General features: G+C 40.4%; 1 long non-coding RNA gene across 1 annotated transcript; it reads left to right on the top strand.

Moving 5' to 3' along the window:
- Positions 1 to 351: 351 nt before the first annotated feature.
- LOC137096511 (uncharacterized) lies at positions 352 to 15,832 on the top strand. The gene is made up of 3 exons (XR_010909513.1): positions 352 to 994; positions 2,332 to 2,438; positions 13,243 to 15,832. It is a non-coding gene; the product is annotated as an uncharacterized lncRNA (long non-coding RNA).
- Positions 15,833 to 21,537: the final 5,705 nt, after the last annotated feature.

The raw sequence follows: 21,537 nt of genomic DNA, 5'->3' as shown, positions 1-21,537 counted from the left end.
ATTTGTTTATTTATTGATATGTATATGTGGCATTGAATTTTTGCCTTTATAAAGCCTCCCCTGAGTCCCTTTCGGAGTGAGAAGGGAGGGGCACAAGTGTGGTAAATAAATAAATCGGTCAAAAACAAGAGGAAACGTAATACAATTACAATACAGTAAGACCTGGTATCCTCAGGGGATGCATTTCCCGTTGGACCTTGGTGATGTGAAACTGAAGATATTATTGAACACCATTACATTCACTTGCTACCAATTCCAGTGGTCTAGTGTACTCTGAGGAAAAAGGTCCTATCACATTGTGGCAACTATCTGTTGCCAGCCAAACAAATTATCTCTCTTTCAACAGTGTTTTTCACCTACTTGGCTTTTTGTTTTTAGCTTAGTTACTCTAATTGTTTTGTTTTATTGCAATTCTTCTTCCTGTCCAAAAAAAAAATAGAAAGGTGGAGTATAAAGTCAACACATTAAGCTACAATCACCACTTCCAGATTGATGCATTAATAGAAGTGAGTCAATGTGGAATTTAGTTTGAGGATGGCCGGAGTCATCTGCTCTTGCTCTCTACATGTTTTTTTTTTCATGAATGGCTTTTGGTCATGAGTAAGCATACCATAATCAGCTTGTTTCCAGAGGCCTGGGCAGTTATTTTTAGATACCATGTTTTGGTTTAAAGTAATGTTGAAATCTTCAACTATGAGACTGCACATAGGAAACTCCTGTATAGCAATTCACAGTCAGATCAGTTACTTGGAAATATTCTTAAAAACAAACAAACTACAGCTCCCACAATCCTCCACCCTGTACAACCAGTCTCCATTATGGTTATGAGGTCTTGGGAGTTGTAGTTCAAGAATTTCCAGTTTCTAGATGCAAGTACAGTTGACTCTTCAAATCTGCAGGTTCTGTTGATTTTTTTATTTATTTGATTTTTGATTTAGGTGATCCTTTGTTGTCTGAGTACGATTGTCTTCCAAGATCGGTGTTCTGGCAGTGGGTATGTAGGTGATCATCCACAACTTGAAATTATTACTTGTTTTTAAATCCAAATAAATCATACCTTGATTTTGCCATTTTATATAAGGACAACATTTCACTACACAATTGTATTTAATGCGTCTTGAGCATCCATGGATTTTGGCACAGGGGTCCTGAAACCAAACTCCAGTGGATACTGTAATTTATTATTCAGTATTTCTTTTCCTTTCTGTGAACCAAGTAGCTAAATCACTGCTCTGTATTCTCAGTGCCTTTCTCCATCCATGATAGATGACTGCTTTTAACCTTTGCTCCTTCTAACCTGTCTGAAAGCTGCTATTGTATTCTTTATCAAAGAGTGAGGCCTGTTAATGACTCCTAGGATAAAAACCTGCAATTTAAAGGTAGTGCATATAGTGATATAGGGAAAGTAGAGATGAGGGGGTGTACAAGCATGTCTCCAGAGGAAGAACAAAATGTGTCTCTAAGTTAAGAGTGCCTTATTCATAAAAAGATCAGCAAGTAGGGATGGAGAATTAGGTCTAGAACATGAGAAATGACAGGAACATAAATGCATCAATATTTTCTTCCTTGATGTAGACAAAAACATTCCCAAACAGCTATATTCCTTTTTTCCAAATCATTATGTCATTTGCCTTAGCATCTTGTATCTTTTCTCTCAGAAATTGCCTCTCATAATGACAAAATGTGTTATGTTTCTGGAGGATAAATTAGGTAGACAGTGTGCAAATACCTTAATATGACCTTAATAATATTTTTTTTGTGGGAACAGGAGAAAATAGGACCCCTTGGTGGCACAGCAGGTTAAACTGCTGAGCTGCTGATCTGGGATCAGATCCTGCGATATAGGGGCAGTGTGGAAGGGGCCTGAGACCTTGACTTATGACATATAGAGAAGGAGTCCTTTAGCGATACCTTTTTAAGGACTGCATATTTTTGAAGAGGCACTTTTTCCAGTTCCAAAATGCCATTACATACTTTGAATTCAGACCAGAAGTTAAATTTCTTTTTTGGATTTCATAACTCATGAGAAGATGTTTGCTGACCATGGCTCCTGAATATCATTTTGATTGAAGACATTTCAAGAGGACAGGAAGGATGAATATCTATCACATTTGGGGTGACCAGGCTTTGGGGAGGGGATGTACATAGGTTAGAGGAAAACCGTCAAAGCCCAATCCTTTCCCACAAAATTCTGATGCCATTCTGATAGTTAGACTATAATTATCAGCACATTTAATAATTGGGATTGAGGAGATTTGAAGTCCAAAAATGTCTGAAGGATACCAGCCGGGGGAACATTTCAGTAGAGAAGCTTTCTTATTGTTGTTTCAGGAAGAAGACCTTGCCAGGAAACACAGGGATGTGTCTTTCTACCCTCCCACACAAAATGATGCAAAGATGCAAAATGTCCTCCTACTCGCTGGCATAGCTAAGATGAGGTACATCTTTAAATGGTGTGTTTTGTCTGACGAGTACTTTCCTACTTTCCTATGTGTATGCAAACACCAGCTCTGGGATACTGTCTTTAGAATGAGTCACTAATGTTTATGAAGTTCTTTTAATAAACTCTGAACCTGGGACTACTAATTAGAAGCCAGTCAGAAGTAGAGAGCTGGCGCAATACGCTTCATGAAACTTTACAGTGCTGTTTTCCCAATGCTATCAAAAGATTCTGCCTATTTGCATGTGGATGAAATTACAGAATGCTTTATTGTTGAGAAGGTTTTAAATGTTGTAAAGTAAAATATCCTGCTTTCCTCTTTTTCTAAAATACAGAATAGCGGGCAATATTATACCAATGGGAAAGTCATTAAAATATCAATAAAAACAAAATTAAACATCAGTTGTACAGGTTTAAGAAATCCGCAGAAAAATGGAAGTTGTGCCTCAAATTGACAGTATAGACCAGTCATGGCCCCAATTCTCATCTTGATTAGGTTACAAAATGAATTTATTGATATATCATGAGGACTTTGCTAAGAAAGACTTTCCAGCATTTTGACACGACAGCAATGAATCTCAGGATCAAACTAGATGATACCTTTGTTGTTATTTTTGTACAAGTACTCTCATGCTTAGTAAAAAAACAAAACAAAACCTCGCTTTGTCATAGTATCACCTTGCAAGGCAATCTGGTCTTAATTTGCAAAGCTGATAATTGGGACAAGTTTCTAGGTTGTCCTAGACTCTGCAGGTGACTGAGTTCAAGGATGTTAAGGTGTTCATTTATGGGAATTTGCATACATAAGTCCTTTGGATGTGTCTACACAGGTTCCTGTTACTAGTATGTGTTTTGGACATTGTTTTTATCTTGGCGAATTTTATCTTATATGTATTTTTAACCTATTGTTTATGTATGATGTTTTAAAAGGTTATTATTGTTAGCATTTAATTCTTGCTATGAGCTGTTCTGAGTCCCTCTACAGAGGTAGAGAAGACCAGGATACAAAAGTAATAAATAAATAAATATGTGTATTCCACACTGCCTTATCACCCTGATCTAAGAATGAGTTCCAAACAACCTGTGGAACAAACCATTTTACCTTACTAGCATGGAGAGGCAGATAATTCAAATTACTCCATACACTAATAACAATACCAGTAATACCAGTAATAATGCTCCATTTGTATTCCACTCTATCTCCCCAAGGGTACTCAGGGTGGAGTTCAGCATACACAAGCACAAAGGCAAACATTCAATGCCTAGAAACAACATAACACAGATAAAGGTAAAGGCTTCTTCTTCCGGCTCTGAGGGATTATGCTTATCTCCATTTCTAAGCCGAATAGCCTGCATTGCCCATAGACTCCTCCTAGGTAATGTGGCTGGCCTGCTGCATGGAGCACCGCTTACCTTCCCGCCGAGGCAGTACCTATTGATCTACTCACTTTTGCATGTTTTCGAACTGCTAGGTTGGCAGTGGGAGCTCACCCCATCCCATGGATTCAAACCACCAACCTCCCAGTCAGCAAGTTCAGCAGCTCAGTGGCTTAATCTATTGTGTCACCACAGCCCCTTTGTGCCACAATGGCCCCTTACAATGGAATTGTAGTACAGCTTTCTGTATACAATACATGAATTTTATGGATAATATGGTTTGGATTGATTTCCTTTTTCCTCAACATATACAGCAAACTCTTGATATCCATTGGAATTTGGTTCCAGGCCCTCATCCCCAGCTGTATAGGTATCAAAATACATGGATGCTCTGGTCCCATGAAAAAATGTGGTGCAGGGGAGAAATAATGAGGTCTCTGCCCCCTCAAGTATGAACCCTATCCCTCCTCTAAACTTTCTGTAGTCACCAAATTTATTTCACTGCAACAACTTACAACATTAGCTGAACATTTTTGAATACTTAGGCATCCAAAGACAAAAAAAGGCAAGCAAAGTTCACAAGGGAATGTGAAATAAGAAATACTGTATAAGACTTCTAGGTATGGCAAGTTTTCAATGTTTCACTCCCTGTAGTATTAGAAATTTGTGGAAGGAAATTTTCATTTAGGCAGAAATTCCTATTGGAATTCCTATCATCTCCCTCCTACCAAAGCTACATCCCTTACTGGTAAGGTTGAGCTGGCTCCTCTCTCCACCCATGAATGTGTTTATTTTCCAGAAGAAAGCTTACAGATATACACCCACACCTAGCAATTAAGATGTATTAAAAAAAGGAACCAAAACAACTGTTCTTAAAATATGTTGTTGCTGTTGTTTCTGCAATTCGGCTGTAAAGATTATGAACTATGTCTCATTCTTGGGGAAGTACAAGCAAGATGCTTGTACTTCCCCAAGAATGAGACATAGTTCATTATGGATCTGGAGTTAAGGATGAGCAGTGTTGTTTCTGACTTATAGTGATGGTAAAATAATTTTGGGGGCTGTTTCTTATTCAAGGTCACCTAGTGGGTTTCCATGGCTGAGCAGGTCATCCAGAATTGTAGTCCAGCAATCAAACCACTGTATCATGTTTGCTCTATGCTAGTGTTTCTCAACCTTCCTAATGCTGTGACCCCTTAATACAGTTCCTCATGTTGTGGAGACCCCCGACTATAAAATTATTTTAATTGGTACTTCATAACTGTAATTTTGCTACTGTTATGAATCATAATCTAAATATCTGATATGCAGGATGTATTTTCATTCACTGGACCAAATTTGGCACAAATACCCAATGTGCCCAAATTTGAATATTGCTGAGGTTGGGGATGGGGCTTTGGGAGTTGTAGTTGCTGGGATTCATCATTAAGCTACAATCAAAGAGCATTCTGAATTCCACCAACGATGGAATGAACCAAACTTGGCACACAGAACTCCCATGACCAACTGAAAATACTGGAAGGGTTTGGTGGGCATTGACCTTGAGTTTTGGGGTTGTCGTTAACCTACATCCAGAGAGCACTACAGACGCAAACAATGATAGATCTGGACAAAACTTGGCATGAATATGCCCAAATGTGAACATTGGTGGAGTTTCGGCAAAATAGACCTTGACATTTGGGAGTTGTAGTTGCTGGGATTTATAGTTCACCTACAATAAAAAGCAGTCTGAACCCCACCAATGATAGAAGTGGGTCAAACCTCCCACACATAACTCCCATACTTTGAAGGGACATGCTGGTGTGAGCCTCCATCTAGCCTCACATGCTCTCCCTCACATGCAAGTGAACACAATGCATGTGTCTACAATATCATCTCTCAATGTATGGTGACCCCCATGATTTTCATATGGTGTTGTTAGGCAGGGAACTCAGTGATGGCTTTGCCATTTCCTTCCTCTGAAATGTAGTCTGTAACACCTGGCATTCATTGCTGATATCCCATTCAAGTATTGTTCAGAGTTGATGCTTTTTTGCTTCTGAGACCAGATAGAACCTGCTGCTTTTAAAATATTTCTGCATACCAAATCCTTTAGGGTGATTGAAACCAAATGAGACAACAGAGAGCTCCAAAAGTCCTTCTCCAAGATGGAAAAGAGGCATTTAAATGTTAAGCACAGTTCAATAAAGGTTGTAGGAGGGGAAAGAAATTTGCACCTATATATTGAAGAGCTCCCAACTAAATGACTTACAATGGAAGGATACTTTTGGTCATGCTGAATAGTATAATTGAAGGTTGGGTCTACGTAGGTTTATGGCTAGCAACTGTTAGGAATTCCCCTGCATACTAATAAATCAATATTCCTGGATATATGCTTTTGAGATTGTGTAGCCTTTTTGTGACCTCAGTAATTTTCACAAATAATATGTATAGGCCTTCCTTACAACCTGCCTATTATACTAGATGCCCAGATTATAGAGTAATTTGATGACATCAGTCCATCCCCTGGGTTCATCCTGGAGCAAACGGTTGTCATCCATCATAGTCTTTAATTGAAAGCATTTTGTTGTTATTGTTGTCATGTCTTTATGTTTTTTTCCAGCTCATGACAACCTTGAAGTAATGTTATCATGGGGTTTTCTGAGACTTGAGAGTATGTGATTTCCCAAGATCATCCAGTCAATTTCCATGGCCAGGCAGAGAATCAAACCATGGTTTCCAGAGTCATAGTTCAGTGCCACTTTACCACAATAGGTAATACTACTACTACAATAGGTAATAATAATAATAAATATTTACTTCACTTATTTCTCAAGTTGCTAAGACAGTTACAATTTGATTACTGTTAAAGAAATCTTGCATAAACAAGGCATGGGGAAATTTTCTAACTTGGGAGCCACATGGCAGGCCGGAGCAGGGTGGGTGGACCAGGAGGGAGGGGGTTCTCCCCAAGTCCCCTCCCTGTCCTTTGTCCCCCTTCCTCTTCTCTTTTGGAGGCAGAAAGTGAAGGAAAGATGGGAAACGTTTGGATCCCAAAAGGATTAGTCTTGGTCAGGATGAGATGGTGGATGGGAGAGAAAAAGTCTATCCATTAGACCCCATATTGCCTACTCCAGATATATAATCCTCAAATCCTAGAGCTGGAAGAGACCCCCCAAGGGCCATTCAATCCAACCCCCTGCCATGCAGGAAGGCACAATCAAAGCACTCCCAATAGACCACCTCTGCGGAAAAGCCTCCAGAGGAGGAGATTCCATCACACTCCCAGACACCCTATGCCACTCTCCAACAGCTTTTACTCTCAGGAAGTTCTTCGTAATCTTTTCAGTCAAATCTCTTTCCCTGTCTTTTGAAACCACTGCTCCCTTGTACCCTGGTCTCTAGAGCAGCAGAAAGTCAGTTTTCCCCTCCTACTCAATGGGACACCCTTTAAATCTTGAAAGATGGTTCTCATGTTCCCTCTCTAACTTTTATTCCTCTAGCTAAACATCCCACAGGAGGAAAGGTGGAAGGAAAAAAAGAAGGAAAAAAGAAAGAAAGGGAAGAAGAGAAGAATGAAAAGAAGGGTAGAAGGGAGTGCAGGGAGGGAGGGAGAGGAGGGAGGGAGAGGGAAGGAAAGACAAAAATGAAGGAAGGAAGGAAGGAAGGAAGGAAGGAAGGAAGGAAGGGAGGGAGGGAGGGAGGGAGGGAGGAAGGAAGGAAGGAAGGAAGGAAGGAGAAAGGGAGAGAGGGAAGGAGAGAGGAAAGAGGGAAGGAAGGAAGGGTACTAGGGAAGAAAGGAGGGAGAGAGGGAGAAGGAAGTAAGGAAGGAGGGAGGGGGAAAGGAGAAGGAGATAAGGAAAGGAGGGAGGGAAGGAGGAAGGAAAGAGAGAAGAAAGGAAGGATAGGAGGGTGTGAGAGAGGAGGGCCTGAGAAAAAAATCCAAGGGGCCACATCCAGCCCCCAGGCGTAGGTTTGCTCAAACCCGACATAAACAATTGGCCACTGGTGTAAAACACACTCTTTTACCATCCACCTTAGTGTCTTCTCAGCACTTGAAAGGCACCATGAGCCTCCATGGAACCATATGATATTGCTCCTCCATACCATGGGATACTGATACTCTATATACATAAACAAACTAGTCTGAAATAACTAAATTTCAGTCACATTGCAAAAGGAGTTTATTTAGTTATACCTCACCAAATTACAACTGTAATGAAAAGTAGCCATATATCTTTATAGGCATAAAGAATTCATTACAAATAACATGCAAGTTTTTTCTGAATAGCAGTTAAGGTAGGATAGCATCATGACATATTTTACTTCATATAAAGAGTGATCACTGAATTAGGACCAAACATTATGTCCAATGGCAACCACCCATAATTTCTTTAATGTTTCAAAAAAAAAAAAAAGAATGACTAGTTGGTCATCAGAGCTCTGCTTTGCCACTTAAAATGTTTTTCTTCATTAAATTACAGTTACAATGTGAGTTAGTTATGCCTGTTATTAACTATGTTTGTAGTTATTTGTAATTGCATGTAACTATCTGTTATGTATGATTGGTTGCTTCCAAATGTATATATTTCCACTCACCTCTATTAAAAGGTAAAAGTGAACCCAAAACTAGAAATCTTTCATTTTTGCAGGTTCTTTGCAGAGTATCTTTGCAATTAGGTTATGTTCTGTCTTCTATTGCTTTCCACTAGTCTGCTTTCTTCTTCCTCAAGACTGAGAAAACACAGGTTATCAGGTTAACTGAAAAATAAAGGTCTAGTTTTTAATCTCAGTTTCCCAGCATTCACGATGAGGAAATTACAAGTTGCTGGAAGAAGTCTGGGAATAATAACAATAATAAAGAAAGTGGAAAGCAGCTGCTGTGCTTTTACTGACAGATGGGAATGTCTCTATTAGATTAAAATGACTAGATTATTTATTGGTTCATAGTATCCGACTTTGCATCTAATATTTTGTAGCATTCATTAGATGGGTTCACAGATAATAGGTAACATGCAAGAACAGACTTCCCTTTTAGCCAAGCAGAGGTTAGTCTAGCTTTGTGAGCATAAGCCACCCAGGGACTCATGAAAGTTGGGATGGTGGTCCTGATATGGTTGTAGTAGTTCCCATTTTCCCTGGTAATTTTCCATTCTGACAGAGGTAAGCCAAAGTCCAGTAACAGCTGGAGAGGCACGGGTTACCCTCCAATACATTACAAAGTCACATATAGACAGAGGAAAGGTAGAATGTGTTTGCACTTATTTAGGGCATTGAATGTTTGCCTTCTTTTGTGTGTAAACCACCCTGAGTACCTTTGAGAAGAGAGAGCAGTCTAGAAATAAAGTTGCTGTTGTTGTTGTTGTTGTTGTTGTGTTTGGGATGATGGGATTTGGAGTCCAATGATACCCGCATTTATTTATATACCACTTGTGTCTCAGCACAATATCAAATTTCTCCTGGTTAGGATGTAAGAAAAGATATGGAATTTTATGGAAAGTAAATACTGGATTCACTGAAAGGCTGTCAGCTCAAAATATTTTCAAGGCCACAGAAGGGTAACGTTATTGCAAGTTTAATATGTAACATGTAAATGTAAGGTTTAACAATAACATGCCTGTTGCAGAATGCAATGACTTACTCAGAAAAGTTAGACATCCATGAAATATTTTGGGGCAGTTCCCATTCTGCTTTGGTAGAGTTACGTCAATGCTTTGGTCTAGTAGCTCTGTATTGCTTCTAGAGTGGAATGCTGTAGCTTTGAACAGGCTTGTCCTACTTCTCAGCTAACATAACTGCATGCAGTGCCCATATACCAAGAAAGCAAAAAGTGGAACAAAAACCTGAGGAAATACTTTTGCTTTCATAGAGAGCACATCCAGTTCTCTGAATGAACTTATCTGAACTTCTGAGATAATCCCAAACATTCCTGAATCTGTCAGCCAGAGTGAGCTTGTGTTCTTGATGTTCTCACCTTGACATATGGCATGATAATATTTTGTGCTGTAGGTTATAGAGATTAGTCTGGATGTAGTGTTGCTAATCATCAGAATTATCAGACATGAATGAAGGAATAACCATGAACAGTAACCATACTATTTATTTATTCTTATTTCCCTTTCATTATTATTTTTCTTCAGAGATCTTAGAGTAATATATCGGCTAGTCCCAAGCAGAATACATCCGTTCCGGATGCAGTCAACTGGTTGCTGAATGGTGAGGCAACACATTTATAAATAACATTCATTCAGCAGGACTAGGAGAGCAAGCATGATGTAGTAGTTTGGGTGTTGGATTACAACTCTGGGATACCAAGGTCCAAATCCCTGTGCACCCATTAACATCAACATTAAAACCATCATTAAAATCACACAATCGAAATTGTAATCCATAGTCATGCCATTTGTCCTTTTATTCTTTCATAATCATTTATTGCACTGCTCAAAAATTACTGACCAAAGGCCCAAAGCCACATTTTTAGTTTTTTCCTGAAGGACAGGAGGGAGGGGGCTGATCTAATTTTGCTGGGAAAGGAGTTCCATAGACAAGGTGCCACCACAGAGAAGGCCATGTCTCTAGTCCCCACTAACTGCACCTGCGACAGAGGTGGGACTGAGAGAAGGGCCTCCCCTGACAATCTTAACCTCCAAGATGGATCATAAAGTGAGATACATTTGGACAGATAAGCTCATAATTCATAATTTTGGGGTCTAATTTCCAATAACATGGTCACCAGGTATTTATGAAGAAGAATGCACAAGCCAGGAGAGGCTGCAGCAGTTTGCATTCACATAAGCAAATAGGGAAGGGCAAGGTTTTCCCCCCTCTTCTCCCTACTGTTGTGTTCATTGAAGACAAACTGCTTTTGCCTTTGGAACTTGGTAAGCTGAGAACAAAGGGAGGACATGGGACATTTTAAAAGCAGGTGAAAATGGGGTGATAGAGGATTTATTAGGACTATCCCTGCCAAATCAGGGCAGTGGGAGGGTATACTTATATGTGCATATATACCCTTTGACCCTCCCATTATCTCTCCCGTTAAACAGCAACACAGGAACGGTTTACTTACCTCCAGACTGACCACATAGAGTCAGAAATTTAGCTCAGGTTTTAATCATGCTGCCTCTTAGAAGTTACCAGAAATAAACAGTAATAAACATACACAGAGACAGTTGTTCCTCCTACATATAGAGATACTATGACTCTGAACAGATGTGATGAGTGGGAGGGTGTGTCATTACGCAAGGCTCTGCATGTCAGAACAGCAATGAAGTCTATTTTAAAAACCCAGCAGGAACTTGGCACTTAATTGAGCATTACAAAAGAAAATACTACTAATGGGAGGAAACAAATTCATTGGAAACCTATTTTTCTTTTGCGATCTCTCCCAGTTTTATTTTCTAGCACACTTTAAATAGCAATTAATATAACCTTAGGCATGGTATGTATGTGTAAGCAAAAGTCGGTTTTCCCCAAACTGGCACAATCCAGATATGTTGGAATATAATTCCTGTCATCCTCACAATGTTATCTGGAGGCTATGGGATTTGTAGTCCAACATTTTAGAGGGTGATATGTTGGAGAAAGTTGACATGATTTTATGTTCACAGATGCACACATTAAGCAATACATTCATCACAATTTTTAAGTATATGCTTATTTCTACTGATGACAAGAAAGCCCCACACATTTCACAATTAAATAATCATGATAGTGATAAAAGAGGAACTGACATTTCATCCATGGGGTGTTGTGGGGGGGGGGGGGGGGAGTAGGCAAGAAAACTTGAAAGTGAATGGCTCGGAAGTGTAGGATTATCTCAGTTTCCTGCCTTCTGTACTTCCATTGTCTAAATACACTGTAGTTGAATGATTCACCTATTAAGCAGACTGTTTTTGTCAGGAAAACTGAAGCAAAAGTAGAAGCAGAGGGATATTAAGAAACCAAAGTGTAAAAAGTGTGTTGGATGTATTGCCAAAAATAGTAGGTGAGAGTGCTCTGTGTTATAATAGGATTAATGAGTAACAAGTTGTAGGACGAGGGTTAGAAATAGATTCAGGAGGCAAAAAAATGTCTTTCTAAGCTGTTACAGTATGCAAGCATATGTCTCTCTGTGTGTGAGGTGGCTGGCAGACCCCTCCTAATTCAGAATAAAAGGAGACAAATCAGCAGCAGGATTTCAGGTGCTGAAAATTATGGACATCTTCAAATGGAGTACAACTAATCAAAAACTCCAAATTTATCAATGACGACACAAGTAGGGCCCCTTCTACACTGTCATATAATCTAGATCAGCGTTTCTCAACCTGGGGGTCAGGACCTCAGGGGGCAGGGGGGGTCATGAGGGGGTGTCATAGGGGTTGCCAAAGACCATCAGAAAACACAGTACTTTCTGGTGGTCATGGAGGTTCTGTGTGGGAAGTTTGGCCCAATATCATTGGTATCATTAGTGGGGTTCTGATTAGTTGTTCTGGGATATAGGGCTGTGTGGAAGGGGCCTAAGGCAGTGTTTCTCAACTTTGGGGTCGCGAGGGGGGTTTCAGAGGGATTTCAGAGGGAATGAGAACTGGAATGGTATAAGGAAGATGAGACTGGCTATGATTCTACTAAGAGACGAAGCGGATTTTTATGTAGTTTGTATTTGTCGTATAGTTATATGTTGTTGATACTGGCCTTTGTAACTGTCTTTTTATGTGTACTGTACACCGCCATGAGTCGCCCGTAAGGGCTGAGAATGGCGGTTAATAAGTGCATCAAATAAATAAATAAATAAATAAATTACCAAAGAGCATCAGAAAACACATATTTCTGATGGTCTTATGGGAGAGAAAGCTGAAGATCTCTCCACCTGTCCTTCGCTTCCTTTTTTGGTCTTGGTAAACTACAACTTCCAGAATTAAAAAAAATAGCCCCACCCCAACCCCACCAGTATTCAGTATTGGCCATGTAGGCAATGTGCCAAGTTTGGTGCAGATCCATTGTTGGCTGGGTTCAGAGTGCTCTTTGATTGCAGATGAACTATAAATCCCAGCAACTACAACTGCCAAATGTCAAGGTCTATTTCCCCCCCAAAGCCACCAATACTCACATTTGGGCATATTTAGAATTTTTGCCAAGTTTGGTCCAGATCCCTCATTGTTTGAGTCCACAGTGCTCTCTGGATGTAGGTGAACCACAACTCCAAAACTCAATGTCAATGCCCACTAAACACTTCCAGTATTTTTTTGTTAGTAGTGGGAACTCTGTGTGCCAAGTTTGGTTCAGTTCCATCATTGGTGGAGTTCAGAATGCTCTTTGATTGTAGGTTAACTATAAATCTCAGCAACTACAACTCCCAAATGACAAAATCAATCCCCGCCCAACCCCACCAGTTTGCAACCTGTTTTTGACATCCATATTTTCAGTACCAATGTGAGATGAGTGATTCTTTGTCATTTGCCTTATAGGAACCTTCCCTAATAAACAACAGGATGTTTACCACTAAGAAGCAAATGCAGGAAAGGACTATTACAAAGAAACAGCTGCACCGAACACCTCAATAGGCAATTCCTCTCACTGCTCCAGCAGCAACAAAGTGCTCAGTGTATTGCTTGAACAATCATTTTTAGTTGGCTGTCTTAGGAAATAATGGTTTGCAATCAACTCTACAGTCATGAGGCAGTAGCTCACGGGATCAGCTGCTAAATTATAGGGCTGAGTAGAAAAGCCCAAGTACCAGGCCAAGAGTATAACCAACATGGTCACTGTACTGAAATCATTAAAAGACCATAACTGTTGAAATACTTACCCTCTTTCTTATCATACGAAAAGGCCAGCTGTACCAATAAACAAATTGAGGTACCTGTCTCTGGCAACCAGAAACCAAAAGAAGCCAAGTGCAATTTCAGGTCGCATCAACAAGAAAACAGCTTCCAGATCAAGGGAAGTTGTGCTACCACTCTATTCTGCTTTGTTCAGATCCCACCTAGACACCACAGTCCAGGAATTATATTGATAAACTGGAACATGTCAGGAGGGCAACCTAGGGGATAAAAGGTCTGGAAACCAAGTTTTATGAGAACTTCAGGAGTTGAGAAAGTTTAACTGGGAGGAAGATGGAGTGAGCTTGTTTTCTGCAGCTCCAGAGACGGAACACGAACCAATGGATTTAAACGATAAGAAAAGAGAATTCATCTAAACTTTAGGAAGAACTACTTTACAAAGAGGTGTTGGAGAGTATAGCAGACTGCCTCAATGGTAGTCTGAATCTACACTGCCATATAAAATTCAGATGATCTGCTTTGAACTGGATTATATGACAGAGTAGATCCAGCAATAGACTCCCTTGCTTTGGATGTCTTTAAACAGAAATTGGATAGGCACCTTTCAGCAGTGCTTTAGTTTTGAGTATTCCTGCATGGCAGAGTGTTGGACTAAGGGCCCTTCTACACTGCCATATAAAATCAAGATTATCTGCTTTGAACTGGATTATATGGCAGTGCATACTCATATAATCCAGTTCAAAGAAGATAATGTGGATTATCTGCTTTGATAATATGGATGATATGACAGTGTAGAAAGAACCTAGATTACTCCTTCCAGCTCGAAGGTTCTGTGATTCTATGCCAGCAGTTCCTAACCTTTAGCCTCCAGATGTTTTGAACTTCAGCACTAAGGATTCCTGTTGTTAAAGTTGGCCAAGCTGGTTAGGGCTTCTGGTAGTTAAAGCCCCAAACACTTGGAGAACTAAACATTGGAAACTACTGTTCTATGCAACTGATCGTGGAGAGGAGGATATATTTTTTGCTGATACTCCTGAACTTCTTGGTACAACCTCTCCTTATGCTCTTAATCCATTTACTGGTGATGGGAAGTACTCTATCCCATCACCACCACTGAAATAAGCTTTAGCTTCCATTACAGAGGAGGTGCACAACATATGAGAAACCAAAGACCCTTCCACACAGTTCTGTATCCCAGAATATCAAGACAGAATAACCCACAATATCTTAGTGTGAACTCAGGTATTCCAGTTCAAAGCAGATATTGTGGGATTTTCTGCCTTGATATTTTGGGATATAGGGCTGTGGAAGGGTCATGAGTCCACACTCAGATAATGTGGGATTTTCTGCCTTGATATTCTGGGATATAGGGTTGTGTGGAAGTGCCCCAGTTCTAACTGCAGGTTTTTTCCTAGCCCAAGAATTTTGAAGGTTCCGAAAAGAAAATTGTAACCAAATAAGGTTGGGATGCACAATCATTTTGCTAGTAAAATGTAGAATGAATTAATGAAATAATATTAAAATAATATAAATTGAAGCCAAGAGGTTCTCAGAAAAACAAGTCATTCCTCACAAAAAGGAAGGAGAAATAGTTGAAAAACAAACAGTAGTTTCAGGCACTGATGGGATCAGCTGCAGAAAGTTCATAGCCTCTAGCAGTCATTGGTGGTGAAATCTTGAAAGACAGCTGAGATACTTTTTTATTGAAACTAAACAAGACTGTGGGCCCTTCTACACTGACCAAAACCCCAAGAGTAACTGAGATTTTATAGATTAACCCTCTGCTGTCTCACTTTTCAGTGGCTTAAAAAATGTCCCTGTTTCACCCTGGCCCCTTCCACACAGCTGAATAAAATCCAACATTATCTGCTTTGAACTGGAATATATGGCAGTGTGGATTCAGATAACCCAGTTCAAAGCAGATATTGTGAGATTTTTTGCTTTGATATTCTGGGTTATATGGTTGTGTGGAAGGGCCCTGGTTTTTATGTGGCAGTTTAGAAGGGGCCTGTGTGATGTGGAAAAGCCCTTGAAGTGTCCTACAGGGATATGAGAAATTTTCTCTTTATTAGGTCTGTAGTTCCATACATAATGATTGTTGCTCCCATTTATTGTTACTTCAGGTGTTTCCCTAACAGACTATTGTCATCTCTTCTTCTCTTATTTTCAAACTATTGTGAGAGAGGTCAGAATAAATTTGTTTGAAGTATTGTTGTGCATTATATAGGCTAAATATAACTGGGATATTTATAAAAGAGAAGGATAATAAATAATACTTGCCCTAGCCTAGTTTCCAAACCATTTATAGTTTCTACTACCAAGGGTTTTCTACTTCTGACAATATATAACAATACATAAATCAGCATAGGACTTAATGGTATTGTACAGTATGACCCCCATATCCATGGGGGATACATTCCCAGATGTCAGGTGGATAAAACAAAACTGCAGAAAACAACTAAATCTATTTGAATGACAAGAAAACCATAGATGTCATATTTAATTGTGCGTCTCCAACTTATGGCGACCCTAATGTCATATCATGGGGTTTTCTGGGTCTCAGAGTGTGCAATTTGCACAAAACTTGAAGACATACAACAAGTAATGCCTTTTGTTAAAGATAGATCATCCACAAGCAGTTTTGGTTATCAAGGAACATGAAAGGCATTGCAGAGGAACTCAACCAGAGAAGTCAGCCATAGCAGAGAACTTAATGAACCAACCTGGACACAGCATATTATTTGAGAACACAGAAATGCTGGACCATTCCAACAACCACCATGTCAGACTACACAGAGAAGCCATGGAAATCCACAAGCATGTGGACAATTTCAACAGAAGGGAAGAAAACATAAACACAATCAAAATCTGGCTACCAAAAACTCTAAAATCATGACAGTAAATAAAGAACAACACTCAGAAGACAGGGGAATTGCAGGCAAGAAACAATCAGGGCCAGTTAACACCTCCCAACAAAGGATTTCCCCCAAACAGAAAGCAGTCAGGCTTTCATAGAATCATAGAATCATAGAATCAAAGAGTTGGAAGAGACCTCATGGGCCATCCAGTCCAACCCCCTGCCAAGAAGCAGGAATATTGCATTCAAATCACTCCTGACAAATGGCCATCCAGCGTCTGCTTAAAAGCTTCCAAAGAAGGAGCCTCCACCACACTCCGGGGCAGAGAGTTCCACTGCTGAACGGCTCTCACAGTCAGGAAGTTCTTCCTAATGTTCAGATGGAATCTCCTCTCTTGTAGTTTGAAGCCATTGTTCCGCGTCCTAGTCTCCAAGGAAGCAGAAAACAAGCTTGCTCCCTCTTCCCTGTGGCTTCCTCTCACATATTTATACATGGCTATCATATCTCCTCTCAGCCTTCTCTTCTTCAGGCTAAACATGCCCAGTTCCCTAAGCCGCTCCTCATAGGGCTTGTTCTCCAGACCCTTGATCATTTTAGTCACCCTCCTCTGGACACATTCCAGCTTGTCAATATCTCTCTTGAATTGTGGTGCCCAGAATTGGACACAGTATTCCAGATGTGGTCTAACCAAAGCAGAATAGAGGGGTAGCATTACTTCCTTAGATCTAGACACTATGCTCCTATTGATGCAGGCCAAAATCCCATTGGCTTTTTTTGCTGCCACATCACATTGTTGGCTCATGTTTAACTTGTTGTCCACGAGGACTCCAAGATCTTTTTCACACGTACTGCTCTCGAGCCAGGCGTCCCCCATTCTGTATCTTTGCATTTCATTTTTTCTGCCAAAGTGGAGTATCTTGCATTTGTCACTGTTGAACTTCATTTTGTTAGTTTTGGCCCATCTCTCTAATCTGTCAAGATCGTTTTGAATTCTGCTCCTGTCCTCTGGACTATTGGCTATCCCTCCCAATTTGGTGTCGTCTTCAAACTTGATGATCATGCCTTCTAGCCCTTCATCTAAGTCATTAATAAAGATGTTGAACAGGACCGGGCCCAGGACGGAACCCTGCGGCACTCCGCTTGTCACTTCTTTCCAAGATGAAGAGGAAGCATTAGTGAGCACTCTCTGTGTTCGTCCACTTAACCAATTACAGATCCACCTCACCGTAGTTTTGCCTAGCCCACATTGGACTAGTTTCCTTGCCAGAAGGTCATGGGGGACCTTGTCGAAGGCCTTACTGAAATCCAGGTACGCTACATCCACGGCATTCCCCGCATCTACCCAGCTTGTAGCTCTATCGAAGAAAGAGATCAGATTAGTCTGGCATGACTTGTTTTTGATAAATCCATGTTGACTATTAGCGATGACTGCATTTGTTTCTAAGTGTTTGCAGACCGCTTCCTTAACAATCTTTTCCAGAATCTTGCCCGGTATCGACGTGAGGCTGACCGGACGGTAGTTGTTTGGGTCATCCTTTTTTCCCTTCTTGAAGATTGGGACCACATTGGCCCTCCTCCAATCTGCTGGAACTTCTCCCGTTCTCCAAGAACTCTCAAAGATGGTTGCCAATGGTTCCGAAATGACTTCCGCTAGTTCCTTCAGCTTTGAAGCTGCAAGGCTAGTCAATCCTAATTGAGCTGGCCAACTGCCACATTCACACTTGCCTCAGGCAGACATTCCACAGATATATAAACTCCACTTGCCTAGTTTCCAACAGACCTCACAACCTCTGAGGATGCCTGCCATGCATGTGGGTGAAATGTCAGGAGAAAATGTTTTTGGAACATGGCCATACAGCCCAGAAAACTCACAGCAACCCAATGATTCCAACTATGAAAACTTTTGACAACACAGTGTTGTAGAGGTTTGTGTTGGGGTTTGGTTGGAGGGGGAGAGAGAGTTGGATTGCATTCTCAAGTAAATGGACTTCTGACCTTTTTCTATTGGAGGTGGCAGGAGGTTCATAACTAGGGGTTTGTTGTGTTTCAGTGGGAAATGGCAGGACTTTTAGATGTAGGAATTATATTGATTACATTTTTCACGTTTCTCCTAACAATTATTTCTCTTAATGTGAATAGACAAAGTGTCTGGATACTGTGGAATACCCTTCATTATACAAGGACAAACATTCCTTTGGGCATGGAACATGTCCTTGGGAATTTCCATGTGGGTCAGAAAACTACTTCAAACATCACACAGTGCAAGTTTGTTTATCTGTGTGGATGAAGATTAAAAGCAAACCACATTACTTCAGCAGCCTTGGTGGATCTTCAGTCATGCATATGCAATACTGACAAACTGCTCAAGCATGAGAACAAGCTTGTCCTTCCTTCATACTTCAAGTCGGAGCAACTGCATCTTGGAAAAATATCTGATTTTCTAGCTTCCCCTGATCATGACTTTCCCTCATGCCTAGTTACTCTTTAGGTATACGTAATTGTCATGAATGGCAAAGACTGGGTTAACATGCTCAAACCGAAGCCCCGTCTAGACTACCATAAAATCCAGTTTCTGAATCCAGATTATCTGCTTTGAACTGGGTTATATGGCGATGTATACTCATTAATCCAGTTCAAAGCAGATAATATGGATTCAGAAACTGAGGGTGGATCCAGACAGGCCTTTATCACTGGAGAACCCGCGTTTTTAAAATGCAGATTTTCCTGGGGGGCTGTCCACACTCACCCCAGAAAGCTCGAGCTTTCTGGGGTGGGTGTCCAGATGTTCTCCTGGGATTAGCCTGAGAGAACATCTGGAGGCCCTCCCTGCTCCCCCAAAGCCCCCAGATCCCTTAGAAAAGTAATGAAAATTTACCTGGCCTCCATTACAGACTTCGACCAGCAGTCCCTCCCACTCTCCTGGCACATCATTCCTATGCGCCGGGAGAGCTGGCCGAAGCCTCTAATAGAGGCTGGGTAAGTTTTCATTACTCTTCTTAGGGGTCTGGGTGCCTTGGGGGAGGGTTTGGGTATTCCCACAGTTTAGCAGGCTTATTTAGCCCAGTAAACTGTTTGAATGGTGTCTGGACTGTAGTCCAGACACCAGAAATAGTGGTTTATCCTGCGCCTTCCAAGAATGCATGGAATAAATCCACTATATAATTAATTTGTTATATAGCAGGGTTTTCTGGTTTGCAGTGAATTAATTCGGGACTATACAGAACACTATCTGGACAGCTCCTCCTTTATTACGGTAGATACCGCAATAAAGATACTGTCTGGAGGGGCCCTGAATTATATGGCAGAGTAGATCCAGCCCCAGGTGCATCTAAAGCCCCTTCCACACTTCCATATAAAATCCAAATTATCTGCTTTGAACTAGAGTATATGAGTCTACATTGCGGTATAATCCAGTTCAAAACAGATAATTTGAATTTTAAATGGCAGTGTAGATCCAGTCTAAGCCTTTTGAAGAGCATTTGCAAGCAACAACAATGGTAGGTTTTATATGCCTCGGGGGATTTCTTGGCAAAGAAAGAGTTTAAAAGCAAAGACCAAAAGAGACAAAGGCTGGATCTACAGTGACATATGAAATCCAGATTATTTGCTTTGAATAAGATTATATGGCAATATAGACTCATCTAATCCAGTTCAAAGAAAATAATGCAGGCTATCTGTTTTGATAATCTGGGTTATATGGCAGTGCAGATCCAGCCAAAGTGGGTTGCAGATGAGTTATCATGTGTGTATGTATGCTACAGAATAAGAAAACACTAGTTCTGCTTATAGTAAAATTGGTGAGCAGTTTATGGAAATCCAACTTCCTACTTCATATCTGAAGTCTAAGGGGAAACCCAGACCAAAATATATGAATGGAAAGAAGTACCTCACTTCTGTTTTCATATCTGACTTCTCTCTGGCTTTCAGGATGCAAATATTTGACTATTTCGTTACTGCATGTTTTGTGACTGGTCAATCCAAGGCAAGCTGACTATTTCTGAGGCCACTTTTACACTGCCATATAATCCAGATTACCTGCTTTGAACTGGATTCTGAGTCTACATTGCCATATAATCCAGTTCAAATCAGATAATTTAGATTTTATATTGAAGTGTAGAAGGGACTTGAAGAAAACATACACCTAAATGTCTATCTTGATGCTCAAAAAACTACAGTTCCTAGAGGTCTGTGAGAAAAAAACCCTGTTATATTCATTTTAACATTTTTTATTTTTTTTATTTTTTTTAAAAAAGAAGACGGTCTTAAAGAGCCTATGAAATGAAGTAATTATGTGCTTCCACTGAGGACAGTGCTTGGAAAATTATGCGGCTCTTCAAATGTTGTTGGACTGTAGTTGACATCAACCCTAGCCAAAAAAAGCTAATGTTGGGGAGTGCAGGGAACTGCAATCCAATAATATCTTGAGGCTGCACAATTATCATTCCTGTTTTGAAATAGCAACACATAATTACTTAACTGGAAGCTGGAAATTGGCAGACTTCCCTCATTTGGCTGGTTGTGCCTTAAAATCATATTTTATTCTCAAAGCATTTGTGGCGAAATTGACAAATATCTCCATCATGAAAATTTAAAAAAAACAATTGAGTGAAGACTTGGGATTTATTGAAGAACCAATAGATCTACTGTGGGAAACAGTTGCCATAATTGATTTTCAGTGACCACTTCCTATTTAAGCTGCTATTTAAGAAACACTTAAACAATAGAACACTCATTTATTTCAGTAAATTGGAAATAAGGAATCATGGAAGGGAGGCATTTTTATACTATGCTCGGTAAATTGACTGGTATTGTCTAGGGTGATGCTGATGATACACTTTGTTGTTCATTCGTTCAGTCGTCTCCCACTCTTTGTGACCTCATGGACCAGCCCATGCCAGAGCTCCCTGTCGGCCGTCACCACCCCCAGCTCCTTCAAGGTCAGTCCAGTCACTTCAAGGATGCCATCCATCCATCTTGCCCTTGGTCGGCCCCTCTTCCTTTTACCTTCCACTTTCCCCAGCATAATTGTCTTCTCTAGGGTTTGCTGTCTCCTCATGATGTGGCCAAAGTACTTCAACTTTGTCTCTAGTATCCTTCCCTCCAATGAGCAGTCGGGCTTTAT

Source organism: Anolis sagrei, chromosome 3, assembly GCF_037176765.1.
Source record: "Anolis sagrei isolate rAnoSag1 chromosome 3, rAnoSag1.mat, whole genome shotgun sequence".
Taxonomy (NCBI): Eukaryota; Metazoa; Chordata; class Lepidosauria; order Squamata; family Dactyloidae; genus Anolis; species Anolis sagrei.
Note: the sequence above shows the minus strand (reverse complement) of the source record. Positions and strands in the feature narration are given on the sequence as shown.